The following is a 24,578-nucleotide window of genomic DNA, read 5'->3' on the forward strand; positions in this document are numbered from 1 at the left end:
TGACTATCCTAGCTCATTCAGGCAGTGGTGTGTTAAAATTTCCTAAGCTCTAGTAATGCCTAACTTGACCCAGAAAACATCGAGTCTGGGGTGGGACTCTTAAACTCTAAAAAAATGAGGATTATGATCTCAACCTCACTGAACTGTTGGGAAATTAAGATGACATCTGCAAAGCCTTCAATGTGGAGCCTGTCTCATGCAAGAGCTGGGTGAGTAGAAGCATTTACAGCTATAATTATAGATTGTCTTGGACTTTTGTTTTGCTTTATTTTGACCCAGGTCTCATGTATCCAGATCTGGTCTCCAACTCATTATGTAGCTGAGGATGCCCCTGAATTCCTCATGCTCTTGCCTTCGTGTTTTGAGTATTAGATTACAGGGAATTTTAACACCTATGCCTGGCTTCCTGGGTGCTCAGGATAGAAGACAAGGATGTTGAATGCCAGATAAACACTGAGATATATACCTGCTCAGATCCTGGCTTTGACTTTTGGTGGTGGTGGTGGTGGTGGTGGTGGTGGTGTGTGTGTGTGTGTGTGTGTGTGTGTGTGTGTGTGTTCGCGCTCACTTTGAGACAAGGTGTCTATGTGTAGCCCTGGCTGTCCTTAAACATACTCTATACACCAGGCTGGCCTCAAATTCACAGAGATCTGCCTGCCTCTGCCTCCCAGGGACTGGGATTAAAGGCATTGAATTTGGACTCTCTTAAAGTATCTTTATAAACCGGATCCCGAGGCTAGGGCTATCTCAGCATACTCAGCTTTAATGGTCATACTTGATAGAATTGAGTCAAAGAGCAAACAAATAGGTTAGACAGAGTAGATCTGTTTTGAGCTTACTTTTTGTTGTTTGGGGTGGAACTGGATATTGAACCTAGGATATCACACGTGCCAGGAAAGAGCTCTACCGATGAGCTCTGTATCTAGTCCTGGATGAGCTTCGAATGATGCAATCATTAGGTAGGGCTGGCGATTGCTCATAGTAGGCCCTGGAAATATTACTTATTGCTTCCTGAATTCATTTAGGAACTGGTGAATATTTAGTGTGAGTCTGTCATCAGAATGCTCTACTGAGAACAATCCCAGCTGATACTGACAAAGATCCTTTCCTTCTGGACAGCAAATGAATAGCAAACACTTCATGGAGTAGGATATCATGAGATAACATATTCATGCAATAATAAGGAAGGCAGAAGGAAACAGCTAGAGTGTAGTGGTCAAAACATAGCACCCTGGTCTTAGCTTCTCAGGAAAAAAAAAAAGATGGCAGAAGGCAGGACCATGGCAGGTATGGCTGTCTAAGGGAAAAACATTTCTAGAGCCTGTAACAGCAGCAGAAAGCCTAGGCCCACAGCAGAACATGCCTGGTGTCTTTGGAGATTAGGGAGGCTGCATGTATTGGGGCAATGATGGTGACAGAGGTCAGAAGAGCTGAGATCATGGGGAGTCTGGTAGAAATGGAACTGCTGTGACCTGAGTCTGGGTATAGAAAGCAGCCATGAGGTTTTCCAGCAGCACAGATTCACCGGTTTCATGCAATGGACCAAGACATGGGCTACTCCCTTGTAGCAGAGACATCAAAGATACACTAAGAGGCTACTGCAATCTCCTGATGATGGTTAGCTCTAATGGTGGCCATCCCAGTGCTGAGAAATGGCTAGCCTCTGGTAGCCTCTGGATGTATTTAGAAGGTCCAGCCAGCTCAAGACAATGGATAGTGTGGATGCAAGCTACCAATGAGAAAGCAGCTAAGATAACACCGCTGGTTAGGGGCTGAATACTGAAAGGATATAGATGCTGTTTCCTGAGATGTGAGAGTGTTGGAAAATATGTCACAGCAATTGCAGTGCAGTAGCTTCCTCAGGATTTGGGGGCCCCCGAGGGTAAGGTCTCCTGCCTGCTGGCGAGAACCCCTCACAGGGAGTATGCAGTTGCTCTTTGAGAAATGTGAGTCGATGCTGGAGACATGGTTTGGTAGTAGATGCCTTTCATGCATGAGGTTCTACGTTTAATCTAGTCCAGAAGAAAGACAAGAAAGCTTCTACCCTTGGCCAGATCTGGAGAGAAATCCAAGGCCTGGCTGTACTAATTCCTCTTCTCTGATGATGGAGATGTCTGCTACTATGAAAAGGGTTCTTTCACCCCTGAGGTTGACTGATTGTATGCCTAACTAGTTTATTGTTTGTCTACTCTTCACTGTTAGCTACCATGATACTTCCTTAGAGGCTAGCTGCTATGTGTGTTGGTCCCCAACAGAGGGAGCTGAGAAGCCCTGTGGAGGACCTGGCCACTGACCTGGCTGTCTCATTCCTTGAGACCCCTTGTGGTAGCCTGTGTTTCAGTGCAGAGCCAACAAATAAACCTCTTCTGGAAAGATGGGCAGGTGACTCCAGAGCTCTCTAGGTAATCGATCTGTCCCCTGTGGTCTTTTGTTTACTGATGTTGTCGTGGATACCAGATCAAATACACACTCAAGATAGATTATTGATGAATAGCTAAAGAGGAGAGAGATAGAGTGTAAACACAAATAACAAGAAAGAAGCAACAGTCCTGAAACCTCAGATCCAGGAGCATGGATTCCCGGTCTAGCCTATCCTAACAAGTGACTAGACACGTTTGCTTAAAGCCTAAGAGGTTTTGCTCCCCCAGCTTTGAAGGTCAGAAGTCTGAAATTAGGTGTCATGGGATCAGCCCCAGTCTGAAATCTGTGAGGAAGGAGACTTCCTTCCCCTGCAGCTTCTGGTGTTTGTTGGAAAAGACATGACACTCTTGGCATACAACAGTGTCTTTCCCATCTCTGTCTCCATCTTCTCAGGGTTATTGGCCCTAGGCTGCCTCTGAGTTGATATTTTGTGTTCTAATGAAAGTGACATTCATGCTAGATTTAGGGTTCACTCTCAATCTGGAAGACCTCCTCCTAACTAGACATGCAAACCCTACTCCCAAATCAGGTCATATGCTACTGGGATGCTGACTTCAATATACTTGTGAGCAGACTGAGTTCAACTCCCAACAGAGAGAAACAGGAAATGCCAGGGATAGTGCCTATGGGGAAGGGGAGTGTCCTTTAACCAGACCAACAAACAAAGGAGAAACGTTCATAGGCTGAACCTAGCAATGGTCACACATGCAACAGAAGCTTTCTTCTTTTTCTTCTTCTCCTTCTCCTTCTCCTTCTCCTCCTCTTCCTCCTCCTTCTCCTCCTCCTCTTCTTCCTCCTCTTCCTTCTCTTTCTCCTCCTCCTCCTCCTTCTTCTGTTAGTGGTTTGAAAACTACTGTATAAATAAAAAGAATAAGAATATACTATTGCTGTGACTCACACATTGGGCAAAGCTACAGATTCTTGGGATCATCAAGAAAGACTTCACTGAAGTGTTGATCCTCAAGCCAGATCTTAAAAGATGAGGAGTAAGTCTCTAGGCTAAGGAGGTGGGGCTGGGGAGGGGGCTCACCAAAATGAAGTTAGTTTGCTTACACTGAGACTTCCTTTAAGAGGGTGTCACATCTCATGGTCCATATTGTCAACGTTATCTGCATTGCTTCAATGCTGTGTTCAAATATGAAGAAGGAGAAGGAGGAAGAAGAACAGGAGGAAGAGGAGGAGGAAGAAGAACAGGAGGAAGAGGAAGAGGAGGAGGAAGAAGAGGAAGAGAAAGAAGAAGAAGGAGGAGAAGAAGAGGAGGAGGAAGAGGAGGAGGAAGAGGAGGAGGAGGAGGAGGAGGAGGAGGAGGAGGAGGAGGAGGAGGAGGAGGAGATGATGCTGGAGGGTCAATCCAGTGTTTGAACACCTGCCTAGAGATCACAGGACCCAGGGTTTCTTTCACTCCATCATTGCAGTGGGAGGGAAGGAAGGCCAAACATGTCTCTAGTTTTAATGAATGCACAAATAAGAGACCAATAACACTAAGAACACATATCAGGAGGAATCAGTTATTGGGTGCATTTGTCAAAGCACAAATATGGAAACCCCACTCTCAGCAAGATCTGCAGAAATCAAAGTACCGAATGTGGTAGAAATTCCTCTGCCCTGACTGCAGAAATGAGATCCAAGAACATTTTCCCCCCTCTGATATATTTCATTCTGCACAAAGGGCCTAACGGGGTTCTTACAAACCTGATTGTGGACCAAGATATGGGATTCAAAATCATCTCCACAGTTCTAGGAAAAAAAAAAATTAGCTTCTTGCTCTTTGTCCCAGAGAAGCAACCTAGCCTGTGGCCTCTGAGCCTGAATCTGGCTCTGACCAGGTTTCTGTCACAGAACAACTCCCTCCACGCCCCACCCCCCACCCCGGGTTTTTTGTTTGTTTTTGTTTGTTTGTTTGTTTTTTTGACTTACGGATATACAGGAAGCCAGCAAAGTTCACCCGGGGTCATCACAGTCTCTTTAAAGGCAAGATGATTCATGGCTGGGTGGGGGAGAGAGGGTATTGGGGGAAAGGAAGTGCTGAGCAGGAGGGGGTGGAGCCTCGCAATTATGAAATTGACTTCAGGGAAAGCTAGCCCGGGAGTGATGGGAGCCATGCTCCTACTATTGATAATTAAGTTTCAGCTTCTAAAGCAGAGAGGGGGTTGGATTGAGAAGCAGTTCTCACAACTCGGTTGCCCATTGCAGTAGAATGGATTCCGCGTCCATAATACAATTGCAATGAATTGCTTTCTCTTAATACCTGAAAAAGAAAAAGAAAAAAAAGAAAAAAAGAAAAAAAAAAAGCAAAGCTCTCCCTACTCGCTCCTCCTGCTCCCCGTCCCTCTTAACCCCCCACCCCACCCCCCCTACCCCGCATAGCTGGCGGAATAGTATTTTGTCTGCAGGGGGATGAGTGAGTAATTTGCCTTCTTCTACTTGGTTGGCTGGCATTCCAGCGAACGGGGTCTTCTATTCTGCATGTTCGTTCTGTAGTTTAGAAGAGAGTGTTTGTAATTTATAGTTCTAGTCCGAATGCCATTATCCCCGCTCTCGCAGAAGGTAATCTGTGGCAGGACGGATAAAGCAGAAACAGGACCTCCAGTAGCAAGCCTCCAGAGAGTCTTAGGCTCCTCCCACTCCTGGCCTCTGCTGCCAGCCCCTTCCTTTGTAAAGGGCCTCAAACCTACCTGACAATCCCCCCTCTGAAACCCCCACGTTGACAGTTTCTTCTATGAACTCTGGGTTAGGGTTTTTTTTTTTTTTTTTTTTTTTTTTTTTTTTTTTTTTTTTTTTTTTTTTTTTTTGTCAAAAAATAAAAAAAGGAAATCTTGCCAATGCACTTTTCTTCAATGCTTCCTCTTTGGGGGCAAGCTTGGTAAATTCCTCACAAAGGGATGTTCTTAAACTCTGACCTTAACTCAGATCAGCTCGTCCTGGCCAGTATTTACTCAAGAAAAATGAAGTAGCTAAGAGAGCTTGCAGCAATGTATTCTCCGGTCATGAAGTCAGAAGGACAAAGAACTCTCCTGTACCTTCCCTAAGGAGCCGATATTTCTTTCTGCACACTGACGTGGTCCCCTGTTCGCTTGGGATGAACCCTATGTTTCACAAGTATAACCCATCAATCTCCACTGTCTTAAGTTCAAAGGATGGTGCCTCTGGCTTGGATTTTAATTTAGAAAATGAATTTCTTTTGAGGAAAAGGGGGAAAAAAAGACTTAAGTTGTTAATGAAACGCTAAAAATAGAGTCCCAAAAGTTCCCAGCCAATAGCAAGTAAGGTTTAACCCACGTGTTCTCATCCATAAAACGTTGCCTGTCTTCTTTTCATATGAAGAGAGTTGTGCTCGTCAGATGATTACGGTCACAAGTTATGATAGTTATCAAGCCATTCTCTCATATTCAATCTTATTCTGAGTGCCATTGGTGCCGTTGATCTCTAGCTTGCTGACAAAGTAATAATGGTTTAAATTTTTTAAAAAAGCATCTAATTTTCTTTAGAAGAATCTCAGTGGGTTGGATTTATTATACATTAAAAACAGATTTTCTTTTGATAGACTTGGTGCGCTTTCTAGTTAGATAGAAAAAGTATATAATTTTCATGTGTGTGCATTCATGTGTAGCTGTGTATTTGTGTAGGTCAAGGGTCAATGTTTGGTATTTTCCAGAGTCACTCTGCATCTTTTTAAAAATAACATTCATTCATTCATCCACTCACTCATTCATTCATTCTCTCTCTCTCTCTTTCTCTCTCTTGTGTGTAGTCAGGTGTTTTCCTTCACTTTCTTTATCACAAAACATTGTTTTAAATTGTTGTTGTTGGTGGTGATGGTGGTGGTAGTGTGTGTGTGTGTGTGTGTGTGTGTGTGTTCCAATGTACCAAGTGCACGTGTGGACAAGAAGTAACTCCATGGTTCTTCCTTTCCACTGTGTAGGTCCCAGGAGTTGAACATGTCATCAGGTTTGGTGGCAGACACCTTGATTAACTGATCCATCTCTCTGACCCACAGTCTGACTCGTTTTTTACTGAACCTAGAGCTCATGAGTTCAGGTGCATTGGCTGGCCAGCAGATGCCAAGGAGCCTCCATCTTTACCTCCCCAACACTGGAATCACGGGTATGGATCAGGAGACCCCCTTTTTTTACTTTGATGCTGGAGATCTCAACTGGAGTCCTCACATTTTGAAGCAAGTACTCACCAAGCCATAATATAATTTTCATTATTAATCCCCCAATCCAGGTGTCTCTAGAAGGTACCAACCCCAAACCATTTACCCACAAATAACAAACCCCCCAAACCAGTTGCAATGCTGGAAAGGTTTGGCTTTCAAACACACAGTGGAGGTTTTCCACCAGGTCTGAGCACCCTTCACAAAGACTGAGTCACAGATACACCTAATAATGTGCTTTACGGGCCCACAGTAGATCTACCAAGGAGACAATGTATTCAGATGACTCGGCGAGAACAGGAGTTAAAGTCCATGTCACGTGGAGAAGGAGGGCACTTGGATGAAGGGAGAGCATCAGCTGTTATCTACTGCACTATTGCAGAAAGCCATCCAGGATCCTGAGTTGTTCAACTGTGGACTGTTTTAGACTAATCCCAGGTTTCAGCAGCCTCCTCATCTATGCTCTTGGTGGCTGGCTATGGAAGACATTCAGTTGTGGGGCTGAGGGAGTAGAGAATTTGCCTGGCCTGCTGAAACTCTGGGCTCAATTTCTTTACACAGTAAGCAAACAAAGAAAAAGGTATATCTACTTATACATATGTATATATGTGTGTGTTTATGTGTATATGATTGCTTGTGTATATGTATACACTTATATTTACATGCATGTATGTATATTTATATGCACCTATAAAATATACATGTTTTATATGTTATTAATGTTTCATTTATCCCAATGCATGATCAATATACATATTTTCATCTCAACATTTGATCAATACAATAATTATTGAGGTACTGCATATATGCATACACATACATATAAATATAACATACACACAAATAACTAAGCCTGTAAATTTTGAAGTATATTTCATATCAAATATCTCTCAATTTAATCTAGCCAAGTTTCAAGAGCTTAAGGGCTGTACTGAACGGTGTGGCTCTATATTAAAGCATTCATTTAGTTGTTTATAAAATTGCTGTTTTGTTTAGTGTAGGCAGATATGTGCTCTGTTGAATGATAAACTGGCAGCAGATACTAAAATGCAATGGCTTTTAACCATTGTCCCTGGGGAATTGAACCCAGGGCCTTGCTGATGTTAAGCAAGGACGATGCCACAGAGCTGTATTCCATACTTCATTTTCACTTTATTATTATTATTAATTTACTTACTCAGTTTACACCCCAATTACAGACCCTCTCCTTTCAGTCCCTCCTCACAAGCCCCTCCCCCACCCCTCACCCCTCACCCTCACCGGGATTTCACTCCATTCTTGGATATTGGTGATGTCATTATATCACCAGGAAGCCTGTGCTGCTGCAGTTTGGTAGACCAAGCACATGGTGCTGAAGTAGGTCTGTAGGTGTCTGTAGGCTGTACACAGCCCCAGGACTTCAGATAGGGTGTGGCCCGCTGACCCCAGAGTCTATTGTATGGGCAGCTTTCGCTTTCGTTTCTACTTTGCTTTATTACTCTGGCTTCTTTCTCCCCAGGCTTATTTAGGAGCACAATCTTAGCCAAGTGTATGTGTTCCGTAACCACCACAGCTTGCTCAGCTTTTTAAAGGACATAACGGATAGCACCCTTTTTGTAAGAGCACGGTTCACAGTCTGTCGTCAGTATTTCCATTAAAAATTCAAACTTTCCAGGATTCTCGCATAGCCATAACAAATTGTTCCAAGCAGAAACTTGGCATGCACTTCCCTACCATAGGAGGAAAAGACTTTTAACAATTCTAAAGAGATATAAATAAATAAATAAATAAATAAATAAATAAATGTTTACCACTCCAACTTTGATGGTCTTTGGTAGGTGAGGCACTTGGATATGGCATATTTTGTCTTTAGATTTGGTCTGGTTTACAAAGGTGAAAGGGTACTATCAGCTTGTAAGACTAACCTTGCTCAAGAGTTATACAACTGCCCTCTTACCTCTCAACATTGCAACCAGTGTAGTCTTTGACTCTTAGTGTCTTTTGCATTGCATGGTGTGTTTCTTCGAGGCACTGGTCAGCCAGCTGTGAGCATCTGGACCTCACCCTGGCAAAAAATCACATTTTCGGAAGATAAGACTGGTAATACTCTAAACTCTTTGTAGATGGGTATGTTTTCCTCACTGTGTATTCTCGGCGGGGCCTGTGTATTGTATAGTAGATGCTAACAGATAGCTGCTGGGGACTGACAAGGACACAAGGACACAAACAGCAGCCTGAGATCTAAGACAGTTTCTAATTAGAAGGTCCCATGTAGCCTCTGACTCACTGTGTAACTAAGGTTGACTTTGAACTCCAGGTCCCTCTGTTGTCACTTCCCAAGTGCTGGGACTACAGGCCCAAGACTCTAGGTCAGGCTTGGTACTCTATTCTTAATCTCGTACCAAAATGCCTACTTATCAGCTGGAGGTTGATGATCTATGGCTGTCATCCCATCAATCCTGAGGCTCTGATAAGAGGATTGGAAGTTCTAGGCCAGCCTAGGGTACATAATGAAATCTGCCCTCAACTAATAAATAGATACTTACTCAATATCAATGATGTCTCTCTCACTGTGTAGCTTCCTAATTTCAGTGTTGGCTTTTGACATGTGTCTGAGCCTATCCCAGGGAAGTATATATATATATATATGTATATGTATATGTATATGTATATGTATATGTATATGTATATGTATATGTATATGTATATATATATGTATATATATACACACATATATCATATATATGTATTATATATATATAATACATTATATATAATGATTATATATACATACATAATATATACATATATAAAGGATATATATACAACATATATATGTTGTATATATAAATATTATATATTATAATTATAAATTTAATATATGTGTATATATGAACAATATGAAACACTATATAAGTATAATGAAGACATAGACAGCTGTTATAACAAGCATTAGAAATAGCCTAAAATAAGAATTTTTTGGAAGTGTGGCAAAAAATTATCAACTTTTAACCAGTGTGTTTGACTCGAAATCAGTTCACTGAATCTAATGTTGATGAACCAAATTCTTTTTTAGTTATGCACTAGTTTCTCTCAGGAAGGGTTGTCTCATTCTGAAGAATTCTTATTTTTGACTAGAGAAAACTAACAACTCTCTGCCTTTTATTGACAAAGTGTTACCATGTTCATTCATTTACTGTGTGGGTGTACAAGAGGGGGTACTGTGGAGGTCAGAGGACAACTTGCCAGAGTTGGTCTGTTCTTTACCACATGGATTTCGGAATTGAACTTGGTTCCTCAAGAACCTGAGGTATATCACCAGGTCAGGGAGTCCTTTGATGGTGGGTGGGGGTGGTGGGGGTTGTTTAACTACTTAAGACAATATCTCATGTATCTTAGGCTGGCCTTGAACTTCTAAGTAGTTCAGGAAGATGCTTTGGACTTCCCCATCCTCCTGCAGGGATTACAGGTGTGTGCCGACACACCCAGTGAGGTGCTGGGCACCCAAACAGCTTTTGTGCATTCCAGGCAATAAGGTATCTTTTCCAAGCAATGACTTCTGAAGTCCACTGGAAGAATGCAAGCCTAGAACTCAAGATGAGTGTATCTTTTGTTTTATATAATTTGTAATCTGTTCAATTATTTAGTTGCTGTAATCTAGTAGGCAGTGAACATTTGTTAGCTTTTTTGTTTTGTTTGGTTTGGTTTGGTTTGGTTTGGTTTGGTTTGGTTCTGAATGACATAACAGGCTACTTCCAATGCAAACATATACTATAATTTAAAATCTGTCACAATTCAGAGGGCCCTGTGTACTCTTGTGCTCCCTCTACTGCCTCAGAGAACACATTCATAGCCAAGACCCCGGTACACTCAGTCCTCAGCAGTTTCCATAATTGGTGAAACAAGGCTCTTCCAGGATGGAGTGCTACTTCCTTCATGCATATGTATATGGTCACCTTCAAATGTGAGGGCTAGTTTTAGGGTCCCTCTGAGACACCTGAATGTTATACTGCACTAAAGCATTTGGATACAGTGTACTTAACATCCTCTTACATGCTTCACATCATGAGTCATTTGAGTTTACAGTATAACTTTAAGTTATCAGTAATCTCTAGGTTACTCACAACACCGAGCACAACAGAAATACTCACCATTGTGTATTGTGCTTAGAATAATGATGAGGGAAAAAAGACTACAGGTATTCAGTACAGATGACTTTTTAAAATATACATATTTTTCCCTACCAGAAGCTGATTAAATTTGAGGATATGGAGGTCCACATGCAGTATGATTTTTTTTATTGGTAAAATTAATTCGTATAAAGGTAATTAATTCACTGGAGAATTAAGTTCTATATGTGGAACCAAATATACTCTGGCAGAGTCCCAAAGAACAGACCAGTGTTTTTCATGCTGGGATGTGCCAGTCTTCAGTTGAAAAGCAGACTTTGCCTGCCTAGTGTGGGGTAAGGCTACTTGGCTCTGAAAGTCTAAAGTGCCCTGGATGGTGGTGCTGCAGAAACTGCTGCTACATGAACTACCACGCTTTTAAATGCAGAAGTGTGACAGAAGAGTCTTGTGACTTAATAAATAGTTGCTAGAACTTTTTAACCTTTCAAGACTAGATTGGACAAAACCAGTAAAACAGAGAGAAGGTGAGGTGGAGACATAGCTTTCGACTTGAGAGTGCTTGTTGTAGGATAGGGAGGTCCTGAGCTTGGACCTCAGCATTGCTTAAAGCTGAGCATCCCATGGACATGTGAGCTCAACTTGGAGGGGGAAGAGAGACAGGAGGCAAAGACTAGGTTTGTTGATTTCCAGGCTTGTCTAGAAAATATGACCCTTAACTTCAGGTAGAGATCTTATCTCTAAGGCATAATCAAAAAGTGGTAAGAGGACCCTCTTCTCTCTCTCTCTCTCTCTCTCTCTCTCTCTCTCTCTCTCTCTCTCTGTCTCCTTCACACACACAGAGGTTAGTATCTTCTATTTATTTTTAAATATATTTAATATATTAATACATCTTATATATTAATATGTTTAAGATATATATCTTTACTATATATCCTTAAAAATAAATCAAATAAGGCACTAATTTTTTTAACATTATAATGCATAACACAGATTAGGAGTCAGGCTTGGTGGGGGGGGGGGGGGAGGCTCCTTCCTCAAATTTACTCCATTACAAAGCTTGGCCGAGTCTTGTACAAATATAATATCAGATTTGGGTTTAGGGACTGGTGCCATACAACTACCACCTTGAGAACTCTGTTCTTTTTCCACTGAGGTTTTAGTTGCATGAGAACTTTTGCTTTTAAAGAACCTCTCTTGTTACTTCTCGGATGGTACACTTGACATTTTGTCTTCAGGAAAGGAAACATCTCAGTAGTCAAGTAATGAAAATGCTCCATGAATGTTGTTTGTGTTGGACCTCTCAGGAAGCAATAGCTGTACGGTGTGTGTGTGTGTGTGTGTGTGTGTGTGTGTGTGTGACAGTTTATGGCTTTAATCTTAATGGCTAGGAAAGTAAACAACACATTTCTTATTAATTATTTTTACTGTGTGGATAATGTACACATTTAGCTTTCTTCCGGGAACATTTAAATTAATCGACTAAGTCTAATATGAATTATGTGTTTTAATATGTTTAAGGTTGTTAAAATAATGCGAATTATTAACTGCTTGCACCAATGTAATAATTACAATATTAGGGTTTTTTCCCCTTGTAAATTCTCTAAATGTAAGATGTCTAAAAATAGAGTGGAGGTGGATTGGACAGTTTGCAGATTATGAGCTGGAAGAAAAATATCTCGGTTACGCCAAAAACATGGCAACCAATATTTTCTGTTATAAAAATATTTTAGATTAAATTTGTTTTTTTTTTTAAATGAAAGCTGTCTGCAACTGAAGCGAATAACAGAAGCTCTGTAGGTTTCACAGGCCAGCAGTTAACAATACCTGTAGCACAAAGCAGATGCCTTTTCCACACGCAGGCAGCAAGCTTCTGCTCCATTTCAAAGACAGCTTTACCAAGAGGGAGCGAAAGATACCGGTCAGTTAAGCTCTGAACTCTTAACCTTCACCTGGATAAAGCTCAGAATGGAAAACAAAACTAGACAGAGCCTCAACAGGACAGTCGCGTTAACCGTCCACTAGAGGCTGTAAGGAGACCAACAATGTCACTTTAGCATACGAAGTCTAACAATCACGGATCTTCAAGTGAACAACACAGTTATGGGGGAGTGACGGGGGGGCGGTGAGAGGGAACAGTTGTAGTTCTATTTAAGCAGCCGTGGATGTGTGCACGGTATTTCAAAATCTGAGAATAGATGTGTGTCTTACACCACACACACACACACACACACACACACACACACGCGCGCGCGTGCACACCGCGGCCTTTTTCTTTTCTTTCTTTCTTTCTTTCTTTTTTCTTTTTAAACTTCTGGAGTGCTGGCTCCACAATCCAGTAGTTTAAAAGCTCACACATTTCTCTTGGTGATTCTGTAACGCAGCTTCAGACAGTGACTAACTGTTAGGTCATAAGTAGACGGAGCCAAAAGGTCTCTCAAATCCGGCTTACAGTCAATAGTAGTGGCTTCCAGCGAGACCAAGGGATCGAGTTTCCAGGCTCTTAGTTCTAAGCACCTGAAAGAGGTCAGATGCTGGCCTGACACCTACTGGTCTTCGAGAATTATCTGCAGCAAAGAGAACGCGGCGCCGAGCGACCCTCGTGGGGGATGTGCCTGCTCTTCCTTCGGTTGCCACACCTGTTGGCAAGATGCACTCCTCCAGAGAAGATTCCTTCCCACCGAGCTCACACCAGACTGAGGTGTAGCTGGAGGGGGCGGGTGGGGACACCATGTCTGCGTTTAGCCACTGGGACAAGGAGGGGGGAAGTTCCTTCGCCTTGGATTCCCGAGAACCGCCATCGACTGCTCAGTGCACAGGTTACCTCACTTGCGATGAAATGAATGATCCTCAGTTAGCTGTGAAGAGTTGAGCAGGTCGGTTGGTTACCAGGGTTAGAGCTGAGACGTTCGATGCTCACAGCAGACTTCGAGACCAGCAGAATTTGAAAGAAGGGCCGGGAGGTCGCCAGCTTGTCCAGGCAGGAAAGGTGAGGGTGCGGGTGCAAGCTTGAGAAGCCTGAGAACTTTCCCGAGTTGCAAATCGAGGCAGTAGGCGCGGGCCTAGCATCGGGTGGCGCAGGGCTGGCGGGCTGGAGGGTTAACCGCGAGGATACAATAAGTCCTCTTAAGACGCTCACCGAGGGCATCGAGGGCACCGAGGGCACTTCCTAATTAGAATCAGCCGACTTCCCCGCCCCCTTGGGTATTTTATCAGGTGGGAGCCAAAGCCTGACACCCGCTGCTGTGAGTCTCCCAGGTTGCCGGAGTTGCACCCTGCACTCATCCTGTCCCCTCCAACTAGGTTGCAGGGAGCCGGGGAGGCGCGCGAGCACCGATCGGTCACCACTCCAATGACCTCATCGCCCCAACTTCCCCTCCCCTTTCTCAAACCTGGAAGGCATAGTCCCCTCCGGTCGGTGTCCGGGATCCGGAGCTGCAATTGGGGAGAGACACCCGACCTCCCCTGGAGCGAGCGCTGCTCCAGCCGGGGTGCATATAAGGGTTAAGGGCGCGGGCCGGCAGCCGCGCCGTGCGCTCGCCGTGCTCTGTGCGGCTCGCCGGGCCGCCTGCCAGAGGGTGCCTCCCCCCCCACCCCCCCATGAAGTCGGATCCTTGAGCTGCGGCGGCGGCAGCCAACTGCTCCATATTTGGCTTCTATTACACATTTACATACTGGAGCGAGCGAGCGAGCGCGAGAGAGAGCGCGAGGGAGGGAGGGCGGGCGGAGGGAGGAGGGAGGGGAGGGGGGAGGAGGAGGAGGAGGAGGAGAGAGCAGAGTATACCGCAGACATCATTTCTACTACAGTGGAGGAGCCGTACAGGACCTGTTTCACTGCAGGGGGATCCAAAACAAGCCCTGTGGAGCCGCAGCTAGAGCTACAGCAGCCGCAGGACACTGTGTCTCTCCCTCTGTCCCCCCTTCCCCACGCAACCCCAGATCCATTTACACTTTACAGTAAGTGGCTATTTTTTTTCCTCCTCTGATTCTTTCTCTCCCCCTCCCCCTCCCCCCGATTTAGATTAAAATCACCTCCTCCCGCACCCCAAGCCGCTCTCTCCGGAGAGGGGCCAAAGAACATCCAGCATACACCCCCCCTCCCCCAGTCTCAATGGGCTGCACGGAAAACAGCTGGAAGAGGAGCTAAGGAAACCGACGCGTCCTGGTGTGTGTGTGTGTGTGTGTGTGTGTGTGTGTGTGCAGGCGCGCGCGCGAGTGTGTGTGTGTGTGTATCTATGTGTACATACACCAGTGCCCGGCTCCAGCCTCCCGACTCAGGACCCCCTCTGGGAGCATGAGCGGCTAGCAAGGGGAGCAGCTAGGGGCTGGGTTGGCGGCCGCCAGGAGAGGGGGGCGCGCCCGGGCGGGGGGCGCGGGTGGGGAGAACGGCGGCGCCCCTCTCCGGCTGCTGCTGGTCCGGCGGCGGCGAGCGCATAGAGCCCTGTCCTCCTCCTTCCGTGTGGCGAAGGGGGAGGCGGCAGGCGCGGAGGGTCGCGCTGCCCTCTTCACTCCTCTACAGTCCCCCTCCCGGGTGGGGGCGGTGAGCGCTGCGGGGGCTCGAGGGAGGGCTGGGCTTCCCCGCCCGGGGTCGCCTAGCTTGAGAGAGGCAACCCCGAGCTTGGGGTCTCCCCGCCCAGGCCAGCCTCTCGGGGCCAGGAGGGGACCTAGAGGGGACTTTGCGCGAGGCTGGGGGCGCGGAGAGGTGGCGGCTCAAGGGGCAAGGGCGCACGGGCCATCGCCGCGCAGCGGGAGAGGCGGCGGGGACCGGCCCTAGCTGCAGCCGCCACCGCCGCCCTGTTGGTGCGGCCGCTTCCTGATCCAGAGCAGCAGCAGCAGCAGCAGCAGCAACCGCCGCCACCGCCGCCGCCGCCGGAGCTGGAGCCGGGAGCCGGGAGCCCGCGAGCGCCCCGGCCCGGCCCGGCCCGGCCCGGCGTCCCTGCCGGCGCCCGCGGCAGTAGCGGAGGAGCTGCGGGCGCTGCCCTGCGCCGGGACTGCTCTGCTGCGCGGCGACAGGGAGGGTGAATGAAGACGGGAGGAGGGGAAGGAGGAGGTGGCGGCGGAGGAGGCGCTGCGGGGATTGGGATGTGCCCCGGAGCCCCGCGGCTCGTTCACTCGGGGGCCCGAGACGCCGCCACTGCCGGGGCTGCCGCCGCCGCCACCGCCGCCTCCTACGTGGTTGCAGCCGAGCGCGCAGGCCGGTCCCGCAGGGGGCAGGGAAGGGGCCGGACGGGCGGAGCGAGAGGTGAGGCGGGGTCGGAGAGGAGGGAGTAAGTGCGTGTGAGTGTGGAGGTGCGTGTATGTGTGCATGTGTTCGCGCGCCGGGCGGGGGCCAGGACCATCGCGATGGGGAGGGCAGGGGGTCCACGGTGGTCCCTTGGCTGACTCTGCAGCGCTTCGACCTCTCTTTAGCCATCTCCTTCAACTCTGTGGCTTGTGCGCTTTCATTTTATTTCAGACCACGTAGAGAGCTGACTGCAAGCGGTGAAACAATTCAGGTTTTCTAGGGAGATTGAGCAAGGACCTTAGTGGTGGTGGTGGGGTGGGTGGAAGTAGGGTGCTGATCTAGACTCTGCCAGGGGCGCGGGGGGTGGGGTGGGGGTTGGGGGACGATCAAGGTTCTAAGACGATGGGGTTTTAGTTCGATTCCGTGGCTGTCCTGTTTTGTTTTGCTTTCTTGCTGTATAATCCTACAGATAAGAGGGTAATATAAATACTTGGGAACGTTGGGAAATTGCTGAAGAGTAGTAAGGGCGGAAAAAAAAAAAGCCAGTCGGAAGCTGGTTATATAATGCGCTATGTGGCTAACAAGAAAGGCAAGCTATTTTTATTTTGTTTACCGTATGTTGTGCTGTAGAAACTCCTCCAAACTGGTTCTGTCCCCGAAGAGATTTCTTAGTTTGTCAGAGAGAGACACACACAGGATACAATTAGCAGAATTAGAAGACCCCACAGCACCTACAGAATAAAAAAGTAATGTTTTAGAGTTCTCACCTCACATCCTGCCTGGCGTGCAGGGGAATGTGTGTATGCCCTATGCTTCCCTGTAGCAACCTAGTAGTGCCATCTCAGTGACATTTTTATTTTATAATGCGAGCTCTTCTTAATATTAAAACAGCATTGCTATAGATCGTAGGCAACAAGGTAGTTACATGCTGGGTATTTTTAGGTGCAGCTGGCTACTTTTTGCAATAGTGTTTGCTAAACCATTTCTGTTTGGCTTTTTTTTTTTTTTTTAAGAGTCCTGTCATTCCTAGAAGCTCTAGTTAAGCTTACCCCCTGGTTTATTGATGGTGGGTGGGTAGCTAAGACAGTTTGATAGCCGAGGTTTTTTTTTTTTTTTTTTTTTTAATTTTGTTTTTGAATGAAGCTTATGCCAGGGGAAGCTAGAGGTAGCCACCAGTGAGAAGAAAAACATGCGCAAGAACTCTTGGAAAGGGGATTGCACCATAACAGCTTAGCTGTGGCGTTAAATCTCCTCTGATTGCCCTCTAACTGGCCACGCATCAGTCAATATTTTAGCAGCTTTGCAAATAAATGGGCTTGAATGCCACCTTCCACATAAAGCCGAGGCTGAAAAGCCTCCTGCCTGTCTGCCTCTCTCATCATAGATACTGTCGGTGGTGTTAGTTTTCTGTGCACTTACTCCAGCCCTGATCACTCATGTAATTAGATCAGGCTGCCATGGCAACAGACAGTGCTCCTTGGCCCATTCAGGTGGGTTTGCCTGAACTACTCCAAGTGTTTTATGCACAGTATTTGAGCTGCCCTAACGGGAAAGGAGAGACTTCACTGTTTCAATTGCATCTTCTTTCAGTCATCTGAACAGGAGACATTGAATGAGGCTTCTAACTACTTAGCTTTTCTAAAGGAAACCAACACGCTGTTCCTACTGGGTACAATATGTAAATGCATCTCCCCAGACAGAGAAAGGAGCCTGACAATCCTGCTGGTGTTTATTGTGAGCAGATCAACAAGTATTTGATACTTGCTAGAAACCTTTCAGAGCTGACTAAAGCAACATTTCTTTTGCAGTCTAGAGCCTCTGGCCTTGCAGACACTTAACCCTTTCAAGTATGAGAGAACATCACACCCGTACTTTAAAATTGCTGACAGTGCTGGCTGGCTTTCTAGATAGTTTACGAAAAGGAGATGATTTATTTGGAAAGCCTATCCCCACTGTTACATTTTTAAACTTTACAGTCTACATTATAAAAACAGATGCTGACAGTAGGCAGGCATTCTGAATATTATCTTTCTTAATTTGGATCTGTTGTTCCTGATCTTTGATGCTCTTCAGAAGTAATTGAAAAATATTTTTGCAGATAAGTTAGAGATGATGCAAGCCAGTCTATTGCACGGAGCTTTGCACGGTAAACAGTCTGTATGCTACTTTAGAGTATAATTTAATGAACGTCTAGAGAGCTGCAGTCCAGTGTTTATATTTGGGCACCACCTTAAGCCTACTAAGGCCAGAAAGATTATATTATGACCGAAAAGATAACAGAAAAGTATCTTTAGTTGCTGGAGCCCAACATTGTTCAGATAGTCCAAATGAAGGGGAGTGTTTTAGGAACTTTGGATGTGACATGATTTAGTTGTGACCCTGCCAGTCAGTTTATAGTTTTAGGGCCGAAGTAGCTAAATCGGTTAAAATAGAAGAGAGAAAGACATAGAGAGAAACACCACCCCCCCCCCCACACACACACACAAATCTCTCACCTCTCCAGTGCCAAGACTGACAAAGTTGCCCAATTTTTCTCCGGGGGGGGGGGGGAGTGTTATGAGTTTCCCCTGGTTACTGAGTCTAGGTGGTGAGTACATTATTGTGGCCTGGTCCTGTAGCATCATTGTGGTTAAAATGAGCTATTATTTCTGAGAGGTAAGTTCATGTGAAACCAGGATTTAAAATAAGAGGACAGAAGTTTTAAGTTTAATATACACCTTGGAGGGCCTCGATTCTATTCTGCAACAGACAGGGAAACGGCTTGACTTGCAGTTAAATGTGCGCCTGTGTTTTTCAGTGTACAAATGAGCCCTTGCCAAAATAAATACGAGAAGTGTCTGTGCTTGATGGAGAACTGGAAAAGGCATCATATCTCCCCTTCCCCTCCCCCCATTTCGTTTTAAGAGGGTTTGGCAAGCAATAGTATTTTGTTAGAAATAGTATAAAGAGACTTCAGGCCTCCCAGTTGCCTTTGAGAGAAAAATTAAAGAAAGACTTGAGCCATCAGATTGTATATCAAATAGCAGAAGATGGCCAAAAATTTCCAGCACCCAGAGTCCCAGGAACGAGGACTGTCCAGTGTGAAGAAAGTACTAAAAACGCTAGTCAACACTCCTATGGCTCCCAGGTCTGGTTGTCCTTAGAGTTTAAGGATTCACATTCCTTTTGTATAATGTGACTTTGTTTTCTCTCCCGTGTTGAAATGTCAAGAGGATTTTGCTCCTGCACATACCTTGTTAGACAGCTTCTCCTGCCAAATAGACTGTAGCAGTTCGCTCTGCTTCCTATTAGGAGTCAGTCAATAAATGTACTTTACCAAAACCCTGAGCTCATGTAAGCAGCTGAGTGTAGGAGTGAATGTTAATTTCTCTGAACTGTAGTCATCTGAAGACTCCGAAAAGCTTAAACACTTGCATATGAAAAGAGCCTTCTCAGGAGACAGTCTGTCATCTTTTAGGGGCTTGGGGTTGACTGACTTACAGGCTTTGTATCTTCTCAGAGTGGCATGCAAGTCTGAATGACTGGCTTCTGAGAGAGAGAGAGAGAGAGAGAGAGAGAGAGAGAGAGAGAGAGAGAGAGAGAGAGATTGAGAGGAGAGGGAGAGAGAGTTAATTTAATTGTTTCAAAGAACAGATTTTGATCCTTGTCATCATATTTCCAACCCGAGAAATAGAAGCGGGCACTTTTCTTGTTTTGTTAAATGTTTGTTATAAGCAGAAAACTGTAGAAATGTCAGCGGAGGCTACAGTCTCTACCTGAGGACTACCATGCAGTTTTTCTTTGGCTTGTTGCTTAAGATTTGAATTTCTGAGTCACCAGTAATACTATTTCAGTTGCATTTAATTTCATTTAGCACAATAAATTCACTCATCCCAATTCTGTAAGCAGTGACATGATGATGTGCACATAGGATGCTAGCTATACATAATTGAAAAAATATTGGCTGTAAGAATTGTAATTGAATTGAGTTTTTTTAAAAAAATAAATACTTAAAATTATGGAAGAAAAGGGATGCTGTGGGATAATTTATCTTTATTTGTAGAAACAGCATTTTTATTTTTTTTCTTTTCTAATTTTATTTTTATGTATTTTTTACTCTAATCCGCATAATGGCATATTTTATAGCCCTTATAAACCTTAACCCTTTAGGATAATTTAGTATAAATGTTTATACTTCCTGTTATTACTAGTCCCACATGAATTAAAGCATATTCAGAGCTATAACAGACAAACATAGCAACTCATGTCCTCTTTTGTTTGGCGTGTTTGACATTAGCACCAGTGACTCATTGATTTTTTTTCTACAACTCTTAATGCATACCATTTGTGGGCTAATGAAAACGCAATGATAATCACCGTCATGTAAATGAAAATGGTGTTCTACTCCAAAATCCCTTTTCAGAAAACTGGAGGTGTAAAAAGACCTCAGGGTTCACAGGGTAGGTGTTCTGATGGTTGCAGGGCTTCATTTGATCTGAGAAGGACTCAACCTGCTTTCCCTGAAATGCCCTGTTCAGTGTGATGGGTTTAAGGTTTAGAGTGACTTATTTATCAGGTATTTTTAGTGGTGATTCCAGCTGCCAACCTTTAAGTATGTGTGCTTCTTACAGAAAGAGAAGGCATTTTTTTGCTACCGTGTATGGCAGACTTTCTTTCTTCGTGCCCTAGGCCCTAATCCTGGCTACTGTGTTCCCTCCTCGTTTTTATACACCATCTCAGTTTCAGTTATTTGGGCCGACTTGCTTGGTAATCTTTCACTATTAATAGGATTGTGATTCTCTGCTTTGTGCTTTTGAAATATTAAAGATCTCAATTTCAGTGTGTGTCACTGTATGCAGTGTTTTATTGTTTATCATCTTGCTCGTTGTTGGTGTGTTTTTTACAGTGAGTTCATGTGGCCTTGCCTTTATTCTCGTTTCTTTTCTTTCTTTCTCTTTCTTTCTTTCTTTCTTTCTTTCTTTCTTTCTTTCTCTCTGTCTCTCTCTCTTTCTTTCTTTCTTTCTTTCTTTCTTCTTTTTTTATGGGATACAGCAAACAAATAACTATTACTCTGGCGAGAATAGCAGGACAAATGCTTTTTGAAAGAAGGAGGCATGCCAGTGCTAGAGTAAATTAATATTTTACAGCATTTGCATCACATTTGACTGTTCTGTGTACTTCAGCAGAATGGGAGGAGACTGTAATTTGGACTCTATCAAGCCTTATCTGCCAGGCGATATGTAAACAGGGCCTTGTGTACACACAAATCCATGTACAAGCAAACCCAAGTCCCCAGCACTTGGAGTTTCTGGGAAAATGATTATTAAGTATTTTGAAGCTTCCTTTGAAATGTTACCAAATAAAAATCAAAACTTCCCTTGTCCTTAAAATAAATGCCGTGTTAAGATGAAATAGAATTTTATGCACTCCCGTTGAACTTGGTCACTGTTTGTAAACCAACAGCCTTTTTGGTAAAAAGATGGTGATTTATTTTCTTTTTGTAAGGGTATGGGATATTCCACTTAGCTTTTCTCTCCGCACATGGATTACATACGGGGAAACCAAAGACTGATAAAAAGTACTTCTTTTGCAGAGCAGACCCAAGCACGTACTAGACGCTTAAATAAATTGACGGTGAATGGATTCGTTAGAAGGAAGAATACTTTGGCTACTATTCATTACTTTGCAAAGTGCTGGAAAGAAATGGAAGTTATTTTCCTTTCCAGCTGGGCTGTGCTCTTAAAAATAGCGAGTGTGTATGGTTGAAAATAATTATGACTACTGAGATGAGTTGCCATGTACCCAAGGATAATTGGCTTCCTTACCTGTTTACAGATTATTCACGTTGGAGATCATATTCCTGTTCCAGAATAGTTTCTCTCTGACACCCAATATAATTCTGGGCCTTCTTCTTCCTACTGTTACCTGGCGAGAGCTTAGGAAACCCAGACTAAATTTAAAATCAGCCTAAACACATATGCAGCTCAGCTCCAGTGGCTCTGACTGAAGAATCAGTTCAGCATTCACTTAGTTGACTGATTTTTTTTTCCTTCTATCCCAACAGCATGGCTGATTCTTTTGGTGTAATCTGGTTGCTAATTGGGTACCACCAGCACTTAAGTAAATAATTTTAATGACTAAGGATAAAAATGTGTGCTTGCAGATCAGGCCCTCTACTTCTCCTGATTCTGTGTGCACATCTTTAATTCACAAAAGTATCTCACAAGCACCAAGAGGTCATTCATTTCTTCTTATCCATTCATACATTCATCATATAGTGAGTGACTTAGATTGACTCTTGGGGCAAACTGAAAGTGAAGACAATGTCTGTTCAACAGATTTAAAATTTTGAACGGCTGGGCACAGACCTCAGTTGGTAAGAGTGCTTGTCTACCATTCACAGAAAGTGATGCCCCAGCACTGCATAAACTGGACATGGTGGGCTATGTCTGTATTCCCAGCGCTTGGGAGTTGGAGGCAGGAAGATCTGAATTTCAGGGTCATCCTCTGCTACATAGCAAATTTGAGGTCAGCCTGGGGTACATGAGACCTTTTCTCATAATCAGACCTTGTTTTCTTCTTCATTTCATTTTCCACTCACCTTTGCACTAGTGTGTTAATAACTACATTCTGTCATGATTGTCTTTCGAGTTGCATGTGGATAGACAGTGTATACTAGATTAAAATTAGGCTTTTGGCTCAGTTGCTATTCAGTCCATTCCCATTCCTACCTGATGCTAGTTGTGATGAGTGGCTTGTGGTTACTTATTGGGTGCCTGAGGAAATGACAGGAGCTGTCTCAAACATGGAGACCAGGGTTTTCATTTGACTGAAGGGATGGCCTAGATTTCATATGTTGGCTCCCCTGAGCCCTGCAGAATAAAACCAAACCTGTTCTGCTGAATTGATTGCTGTCTGTGTAACTCTTCTATAACAAAATTCAAAAGGTGATGTTCTTAAGATTTGTATTTCAGTGCAGACATCTTTTTTTTTAAAAAAAATATTTTTATTTATTTATTATATATAAGTACACAGTAGCTGTCTTCAGACATCTCATTACAGATGGTCATTAGCCACCATGTGGTTGCTGGGATTTGAACTCAGGACCTCCGGAAGAGCAATAAGTGCTCTTAAACACTGAGCCATCTCACCAGCCCTCAGTGCAGACATCTTAAGATAGACCTTTGTAGAAAGCGATTTATTCTTTTTTTTTGTTTGTTTCTCTCTTTGTTTTTGGTCTTTCATCTTGGATTTCTTCTGTACTTCCTGGACCACGGTAGAAGCATCCTGCACCGTGCAACAAGTCCCGAGGGTGGTCCTTTCAAGCTGCAGATCTGTCTGTCATCCTTCTCCAACAGTCTCTTCCTCCACTCCCTCCACAGGGAAGGACATCACATGTCAGGTGAGAGTTTTACAACGTTTTCTGTTTTCCATCTGAGGATAAAGTCTGACTTGGGATGGTTGCTCACCAGCTGTGTACTCTGTTAACTGTGAAATATAATTTTCTTTGAAACTATAGTATATGGAAAATTGCCCAGGGGTGTGTGTGTGTATGTGTGTTGTGTTTCTGTGTTGTTAAACTTGGGTGAAACCATCTATAGTTATGGTCTACTTGGTTTGGGAAGAAATCTGCATTGAATTTGTATCAATGATTACTGCCTGAGGCTTGCCCTTGATTATTTTAGGTGTCCCTTTTCCTTGAATCGGTTAAGAACACTAAACTGCCAGCTGCCCTGAGTGTCAGTTCTCACATTTTAGGTTCTTACTACAGAAAGCTACATTTTCAGAGAAACAGAACTGTTTGTTGTGTCAGCGGCAACCAAGAGTTGTTGAGTCTTGAGTTTCTTTGTGTCTATTTGGATTTTACAACTTCCTGATTTCCTCATATACAGTAAAATTTTCTGGCTGAGAGAGTCTTGAAACAGTGTGTAAGCAAGGACTGTTGACTCAGGGTTCTCTTTTAAAGAGCAGACAGGAGGCCTCTGCCTTTCTGTGAAATCCGGAGAGAATGAAATTCATCCAGAACGTGGGGCTGGAAGGTCTTGGGGACACTGGTCTACACAACCAAGGGGGGTTGTGAAATAGAAAATAGGAAATCGATTTCCTCTGCCTTGAGAGAAGTTTTACTTGAAGTGATGAAGCCAGGCCCCACCAGAAGTTCCGAAGGCTGCCTGGGCAACAGGCTCACTTAGAGACTTTCAGACAGAATCTGGGCTCCACCCTAGACCTCCTGAATCTGAATGTTCCCTTCTGATCTCCTGGAATGAAGGAAGTGTTTCTGGAATGTTCCTTTCTTGGTTAGGAAGCAGAAGATCCTCTTACCAAACCACATTATGCCAAATCGAGGATTTCAAAACCCACGCATCAAAAGGTAGAGACTGGCTTTACCAAAAGTGTTCATTTAAAAAACGATCCAGTGGAGCCGGGCATGGCGGCTCGTGTCTGTAATTTCAACATGTGATAGAAAGAGCTGAGGGAAAAGGACCTTAGAGTTCGAGGCTCTCTTGACTTGCTTAGTGAGTTCTAAAGTAGCTTAGGTTATAGCCTGAGACCCTGTCTCAAAAAGTCAAACCAAATACAACTCCCAAGCAAATTCACCAGGTTTTTGTGTTGACACCCCAGAACCTGTTTATTTTAAGCCAAGAATGAACTCCATGGCCTCTGAGGTAAGAGCCTGAAGCTCTGTCACTTG

The 24,578-nt window shown here is 44.2% G+C and overlaps 1 protein-coding gene and 1 long non-coding RNA gene across 18 annotated transcripts in view; one reads left to right on the forward strand and one right to left on the reverse strand.

Moving 5' to 3' along the window:
• Nucleotides 1-526: 526 nt before the first annotated feature.
• Nucleotides 527-14,270, reverse strand: LOC143443280 (uncharacterized). Its single transcript, XR_013112103.1, has 4 exons — nucleotides 12,511-14,270; nucleotides 8,514-8,621; nucleotides 4,339-4,669; nucleotides 527-3,274 (listed from the first exon to the last, which is right to left on the reverse strand). It is a non-coding gene; the product is annotated as an uncharacterized LOC143443280 (long non-coding RNA).
• A 174-nt stretch (nucleotides 14,271-14,444) lies between these two features.
• Nucleotides 14,445-24,578, forward strand: part of Atxn1 (ataxin 1) — a 410,394-nt gene continuing 400,260 nt past the window's right edge. For 13 of the 17 annotated variants that reach the window (XM_076939095.1, XM_076939097.1, XM_034510061.2 and 10 more), the window contains exons 1-2: nucleotides 14,445-14,640; nucleotides 23,167-23,288. The gene's annotated coding sequence lies outside the window, so the exon portion shown is untranslated. Of the gene's footprint in view, nucleotides 14,641-14,742; nucleotides 14,849-15,792; nucleotides 15,926-15,986; nucleotides 16,117-17,095; nucleotides 17,398-23,166; nucleotides 23,289-24,578 lie in introns of those variants that run through there. The other 4 variants (XM_076939100.1, XM_076939096.1, XM_076939099.1 and 1 more) reach the window with 4 other exon arrangements.

This window comes from Arvicanthis niloticus, chromosome 8, assembly GCF_011762505.2.
Source record: "Arvicanthis niloticus isolate mArvNil1 chromosome 8, mArvNil1.pat.X, whole genome shotgun sequence".
NCBI classification, from domain to species: Eukaryota; Metazoa; Chordata; class Mammalia; order Rodentia; family Muridae; genus Arvicanthis; species Arvicanthis niloticus.